This window comes from Cynocephalus volans, chromosome 1, assembly GCF_027409185.1.
Source record: "Cynocephalus volans isolate mCynVol1 chromosome 1, mCynVol1.pri, whole genome shotgun sequence".
Classification (NCBI taxonomy): Eukaryota; Metazoa; Chordata; class Mammalia; order Dermoptera; family Cynocephalidae; genus Cynocephalus; species Cynocephalus volans.
In genome coordinates, this window is record NC_084460.1 from 282,401,200 (window position 1) to 282,408,777 (window position 7,578).

A 7,578-nucleotide genomic window follows, 5' to 3' on the forward strand; every position below is an offset into this window, starting at 1 on the left:
AAATATTTTCTCCCATTCTTTAGGTTGTCTTTCTGCTCTGTTGATTGTTTCCTTTGCTGTGCAGAAGCTTTTTAGTTTAATATAATCCCATTTGTTTAGTTTTTCTTTTGTTGCTTGTGCTTTTGGTGTCTTATTCATAAAGTCTTTAACCAGTCCTACTACCTGGAGTGTTTCCCCTATGTTTTCTTTTAGTAGTTTTATGGTTTGGGGTCTTATACTTAAATCTTTAATCCATTTTGAGTTGATTTTGGTATATGGTGAGAGGTACAGGTTTAGTTTCATTCTTCTGCATATGGATGTACAGTTTCCCAGCACCATTTATTGAAGAGGCAGTCTTTCCCCAATGTATGCTCTTGTTGCCTTTGTCAAAGATCAGTTGGCTGTAAGTATATGAGTTGATTTCTGGGTTCTCTATTATGTTCCATTGGTATGAGTATCTGTTTTATGCCAGTATCACATTGTTTTGGTTACTATAGCTTTGTAGTGTAATTTGAAGTTGGGTATTATTATACCTTTTGTTTTTTGTGTTTTTTTTGCTGAGGATTGCTTTGGCTATTCATGGTCTTTTGTGTTCCATATGAATGTTAGGATTGTTTTTCCATATCTATGAAGAATGTCATTTAAATGGGGATTGCATTAAATCTGTAGCTAGCTTTGGGTAGTATGGACATTTTCATAATGTTAATTATTCCAATCCAAGAACATGGAATGTCTTTCCACTGTTTTGTGTCCTCTTTAATTTCTTTCACTAGTGTTTTGTAGTTCCCGCTATAGAGATATTTCACTTCCTTGGTTAAATTGATTCCTAGGTATTTTATGGTTTTTTGGTGACTATCATAAATGGGCTTGCTTTCTTGATTTCTTTTTCTGCTAGTTCATTGTTGGAGTATAAAAATGCTACTGATTTTTGCATGTTGACTCTGTATCCTGCAACATTACTGAAATTGTTTATCAGCTCTAAGAGTTTTTTTGGTAGAGTCTTCAGGTTATTCTATATATAGGATCTTGTCATCTGCAAACAGGAACAGTTTGACTTTGTCTTTTCCAATCCAGATGTCCTTTATTTCTTTCTTTTGCTTGATTGCTCTGGTTAGTACTTACAATACTGTGTTAAATAGGAGTGATGAGAGTGGACAACCTTGTCTTGTTCCCATTCTTAAGGGAAAAGCTTTCAGTTTTTCCCCATTCAGGATGATATTGGCGATTGGTTTGCCATATATGGCTTTTATTGTGTTGAGATACTTTCCTTCTACACATAATTTGCTGAGAGACTTTATCATGAAGGGATGTTGAATTTTCTTGAATGCTTTTTCTGCATCTATTGAGAAAATCGTATAGTTTTTGTCCTTGGTTTTGTTGATGTGGTTTATCACATTTATTAACTTGCATATGTTGAACCATCCTAGGGTCCCTGGGATGAAACCCACTTGGTCTTGGTGTATAATTTTTTCAATGTGTTTATGTATTCTGATTGCTAATATTTTGTTGAGGATTTTTCACCTGTGTTAATCAAAGATATTGGTCTGTAATTTTCTTTTTTGTTGTATCTTTGTCTGGTTTAGGTATCAGGGTGATGTTGGCCTCATAGAATGAGTTTGGGAGAGTGGCCTCTGTTTCAATTTTTTGGAATAGTTTGAAAAGAATTGGTATTAGTTCCTCTTTAAAGGTTTGATAGAGTTCAGCAGTAAAGCCCTCCAGTCCTGTGCTTTTCTTTTTTGGGAGACTGCTGATTACTGCTTTTATCTCATTGCTTGTTATTGGGCTGTTAAGGTTTTGTACTTCTTCTTGGTTCAGTGTTGGTAGTTTGTATGTGTCCAGAAATTTATCCATCTCCTCTAGGCTTTCATATTTGTTGGCAAATAGTTGTTGATAATAATCTCTAATGAGTCTTTGTATTACTGTGGTATTGTTTGTAATGTCTCCTTTTTCATTTCTGACTTTTTTTTTTTTTTTAAGATGACCGGTAAGGGGATCTTAACCCTTAACTTGGTGGTGTCAGCACCACACTCTCCCAAGTGAGCCAGGGGCCGGCCCTTATTTCTGATTTTTTAATTTGGGTCTTTTCTTTTTTCTGTTAATCTAGCTCATGGTTTGTCTATTTTATTTATCTTCTCAAAAAACAAATTTCTGTTTCATTGATCTTTTGTATCTTTTTTTTTATCTCTATTTCATTTCGTTCTGCTCTGATCTTATTTCTTCCTGTCTACTGCTTTTAGGATTGGACTGTTCTTGTTTTTCTAGTTCTTTGAGGTGTAATGTTAGGTCATTTATTTGAAGGCTTCCTATTCTTTTGATTTTAAGTGTTTATTGCAATAAACTTCCCTCTTAGTACTGCTTTTGCAGTATCCCACAGGTCTTGGTATGATGTGCCTTTATTTCCATTACTTTCAAGAAATATTTTGATTTTCTGTTTAATTTCTTTTCGGACCCATAGGTCATTCAGGAGCCTGTTTAATTTCCATGTATTTGTATAGTTTCCAGAGTTTCACTTCTTATTGATTTCCAGTTTTAATCTGTTGTGGCCTGAAAAGAACCTTGAAAAGATTTCAATTTTTAAAAGTTTGCTGACACTTGATCTGTGACCTTAAAAGTAAGTGGTCTATCCTGGAGAATGTTCCATGTGCTGATGAGAAGAATGTATATTCTGTAGTTGTTGAACAAAATGTTCTGTAGATATCTGCCAGGTCCAGTTGGTCTAAGGTATAGTTTAAATCCTGTGTTTCTGTGTTGATTTGCTGCCTAGATGATTTGTCCAATGCAGAGAGAGGGGTGTTCAGGTCCCCCACTGTTATCATGTTGGGGGTCTATTTCTTTCTTTAGGTCTAATAGTGTTTGTTTTATATATCTGGGTGCTGTGGTGTTGGGTGCACATGTATTTAGAATTGTTACGTCTTCTTACTGGATGGATCTTTTTATCATTATATAGTGGCCTTCTTTGCCTCTTTTTATGGTTTTTGGTTTAAAATCTATTTTATCTGATATAAGAATAGCTACTCCTGCACATTTTTTATTTCCATTTGCATGGTATATCTTTTCCTATCCTTTCACTTTTAGTTTGTGTGTGTCTTTGCAGGTGAGATTAGTCTCTTGAAGAGTACATATAGTTGGGTCTACCTTTTTAATACAGTCAGTCTGTGCCCTTTAAATCGGGAGTTTAATCCATTTACATTTAGGGTTGTTATTGACAGATTTTGTCTTACTCCTGGCATTTTATTGCTTTTCATTTAGATATTTTAAATATCTTTTTTTCCTTTTTTCCCCTTTTGCTATTCATCATCAATACTTGTTGGTTTTTTGAGGTGGTAAGATTTAGTTTCTCTTTCTCATTTGCATTTTTGTTTTACCAGTGGGTGTTGTTCTTTTTGTGTATTTGTGATAGTGATTATCATTTTTCATATTCCAGATATAGGACTCCATTGAGAATTTCTTGCTGGGCTGGGTGTATGGTGGTGAACTACTGCAGTTTTTTTTTTTTTTTTTAATCCTCATTTCTGAAGGATAGCCTAGCTGGGTATAGTATTCTTGGCTGGCAATTTCTTTCTTTCAGTATTTTAAATATATCATCCCATATTCTTCTGGCATGTAGAGTTTCAGTTGAGAAGTCTGCTGTTAGTCTGATGGGGCTCCCTTATAAGTGACTTGACACTTTCCTCTTGTGCTTTTAGAATTCTTTGTCTTTGAGCTTTGCCAGTTTGATTATAATGTGTCTCAGAGAGGATATTTTTGGATTGAATCTGTTTGGGGATCTTTGAGCTTCCTGAAACTGAAGGTCTGTGTCTCTCCCTATAACTGGGAAGTTTTCCATTATTATTTCATGAATAGGTTTTCAGTGCCTTTTCCTTTCCTTCTCCTTCTGAAATACCAATGATTCAGATGTTTGTGTACTTAAGTTTGTCTGCTATCTGTCTCAGATTTTCTTCATTTAAAAAAAAATTCCTGTTTCCTTTTTTTTTTTTTTTTTGTCCACCTGGGTTATTTAAAAAAGACCATCTTTGGATCTGAAATTCTTTCTTCTGCTTGCTCCAACTTGCTGCTCAAGCTGTCAGTTGTGTTTTTATCTCATTGAATGAATCCTCTAGTTCCAGGAGTTCTGCTACATTCTTTTTTAAAGTATCACTCTTTTTGTAAATTTCCTCCTCCATATCCTGGATATTTTTTCTTGTTTCATTGTGTTCTCTAATTGAGTCTTCTTTTATCTCTTTGAGTTTTCTTAAGATTGTTGCTCAGAGTTCCTTTTTGATCATTTCAAGTTTTTCCTGCTCTATGGCATCTAGTACTTGAGAATTACTGCATTCCTTTGGCAGTGTCATGTTTTCTTGTTTATTCATATTTCTAGTATCTCTATGTTGATGTCTGGTCACTTGGTAGAGCAGTTGTTTCTTCCATACTCTGGAGTGGGCTTTGAGGAGAAAGACTTTCTCCTGTATTTGCAGGCTCCACTGGTGATTCTCCTTGTGTTGGTGTAGTTGAGTGTGCAGTGGGCTGGCTGCAGGGTGGTCCTGGCTGCTACTATGGCAGTGAGTCATCCTTGCGGTAGCAGTAGCTGTGGGGGCGGCTGTGGTGGACCACCTACGCAAAAGTGGTATTTGTGGTATTCTTGCAGGAGGCTCTCTTGCCCTCTGGATGGGTGGTAGGAGGTTGCCTGGGGCTTTCATCTGGGTCCCCAGTCGCAGGAGGCTCTCTTGCCTTCTGTTCAGGCAGTGGGATGGCTGCCTGAGTTTTTGCCTGGTTCCTTGCTTGTGGGAGCCTCTCTTGCCTTCTGCATGGATGCTGGGAGTGCTGCCTGGGCCCCTTTACTTTTGGGGGTACGATTTTTGGGAGGAAACTGAATCATTTGACCAGTAGAATTTTTCACATTGGATTTAGCTGATTTATATTGGGATGTCACTATTCTGTTGCAGTATCCTTCATATTTCCTTTAAATTGTTGGTTAAATCTAGATAAACGACAATGTTAGAAACACTTTTCCTCTTGAAAATTCCATTGCTCAAATCTCTAGTGTCTATTACCCGATTAGGACCCAAGCAGTCAGTCAACCACACTCTTATGACTTCACTAAGACCTGTCTAGGCAAATAAAGTATTTTTAAATCTTGGGGCTGGCTGGTTAACTCACTTGGTTAGACTGTGGTATTATAACACCAAGGTCAAGGATTTGGATCCCGAGACTGGCCAGCCACCAAATGAACAAACAAACAAACAAAATCTGGATTATTTTCTAAAAGATAAACTAGGGAGAATTATGAAAGAATTATTTATATTTTCAAATAATTCATTAAATACTAGCTTTAAATGTCATGCTTATCTGATACATAAGCAACCTGATATAGAGAAGTTAAATTTATACCCAAACTTTTTAGGTTGTCTATTGCATAAAGCTATAGTTGATCATTTTATGATGAAGCATAAGAAAACATGTTCACATCCTTGGGAGCATGCAATCTAAAGGTTTAGAAATATATCAACAATTTCATATTTAGTAATCATTGTAAAAGTGCTGACAAAGTGCTAAGAAGGTTTAGAGCGAATGGTCTGAGTAGTGCCTGGAATTTAGAGAATGTCTGGAACATTTGAGCAGTTGTAACATGTTTAGTTGTGTGTGTGTATGAGAGTGTATATATTTTAACTTTTTTGGTGGTAATGAAGAGCCTAAATTTTTCAAACATATAAAAGTATGGAGAATGGCATAATAACCCCCCAAGCCCTTACCCAGCAATCCAAGTGTCATCAACATTTTGCATATTGGCTTTATGTATTCCTTTACTAAGTTTGTCATTGCTGTAGTTTAAAAAAAATCTATTTTGAAGTAATTGAAAATTTGAAGAAAAGTTGTATCTACATTACTTATTTGGAATTCTTCTGTACAGAGATTTCTCTTTTCTACTGCATTTATTAATCAGTTATTTATACCAAGAACCTGTGGATATTTATTTTAAATTTTGGCATATAAAATACTACTACTTTGTTTTGTTGTTCAAATTGTCCCAGCTTTGGCTACTGGGAACTCTTTCAGTTAGGTGCTATGACATACTCCCACCAATGTGTGTGGGATATTACAACATGTGCCAGGCTCATCTTGTGTATTTTCTGCCGCAGTCGTAGAATTAGCCATTTCTCCAAGGAGCCCTGATTTCTTTTAATGAAGAACAGTATTAGAAATTAAGACTCAGGTACTAGTTATGCTTGTTGCTACTGAGGTATCTTTTGTAGTATTTAAAGCAAAAGCAAATCCCTGGCATCATGTAATTTAATCCCTAAAAACTTTTTTATGTATATCTAAAAAATAAGGATATTTTCTTACATAATCAAAATGTTAAAATACCTGTACTAGTTTCCTATGGCTGCCACAAGAAATTACCACAAACTTGGTGGCTTAAAACAACAGAAATTTATCCTCTCACAATTCTGGAGGCCAAAAATCTGGTATCAGGCTGTTAGCAGGGCCTAATTCCCTCAGAAAGCGCTAGGGGAGAATCTATCCCTTGCCTTTTCCAGCTTTCAGTGGCTCCAGGTGTTTCTTGGCTTGTATCCACATCACTCCACTGTCTTCCTCCAAGGTCACATTGCTTCCTCTTTTCTGTGTCTTCTCTTCTGCGTGTCAAATCTCCCTCCGTGTTACTCTTATGATATTTGTCACTGGATTTAGAGTCCACCCAGATAATCCAAGATAAATCCCTCTTCTTAAAATCCTTAATTGCATCTTTTGTCCCATAAGGTAATATCCACTCTTTTACCATATAAAGTAATATTTACAGGTTCCCTGAATTAGGGTGTAGATATATCTTTTGGGAGGACCACCACTCACCTCATTACAATAATTAACAAAATTAATAATGGTTTCTTAAAGTCTTCTGTGTTCTTTATGTCCCCAGTCCATATTCAGATTTCTCCATTGTCTCAAAAATGTCTTTTTACAGTTTGCTCGAGTCAGGATCCAAACAAGGTGCAGTCATTGCACTTGATTATGTCTCTTAAATCTCTTATAATCTAAAACATTTCCCCCCTTTTTTATACCCTAAAGTTTTTGAAGAAAGGGGTTATTCATCCTGTACATTGGCCCACATTCTGGATTTGTCTGATTGCTTTTTCATAGTGTTATTCAATTGTTTTTATTTCCATAAATTGGAAGTTAAGGCCAAAGCTTGATTGGATTCAAACAACTTTTTTTTTTTTTTTTTTTTTTTTTTTTACAAATATACACTGTACTTGTAGGTAAAGTGAAGGAAAATGGTCAGGGCCCCTTGGATGTTCAGAATCTTGCTGAGCATTTGGTGTAAATATGCACGCACACCCCGGTGTTCCTTGGCTATTGTCTGATGGAGATGTGTGTGGGCACCCAGGGTTATGGTCTTAACTATAAAGGATGAGTGGCTGTGACCCACAGGGTCCTCCGCCCCCTGGGATGCCCCTGGGGGGGCCACAGGGAGGCTGCTACTGTTGCTGGAGGTGGTTGCTGCTGCTGCCAGTGCACCTGGGACCCTCTGGGAGGCCACCGCTGCTACTGCTGCTACTGCTAGTGCTACTGCTGCTGCTGAGGACTGAGCTCGTGTCATCTGCCAACAGCTCCCAGGATCTTTCC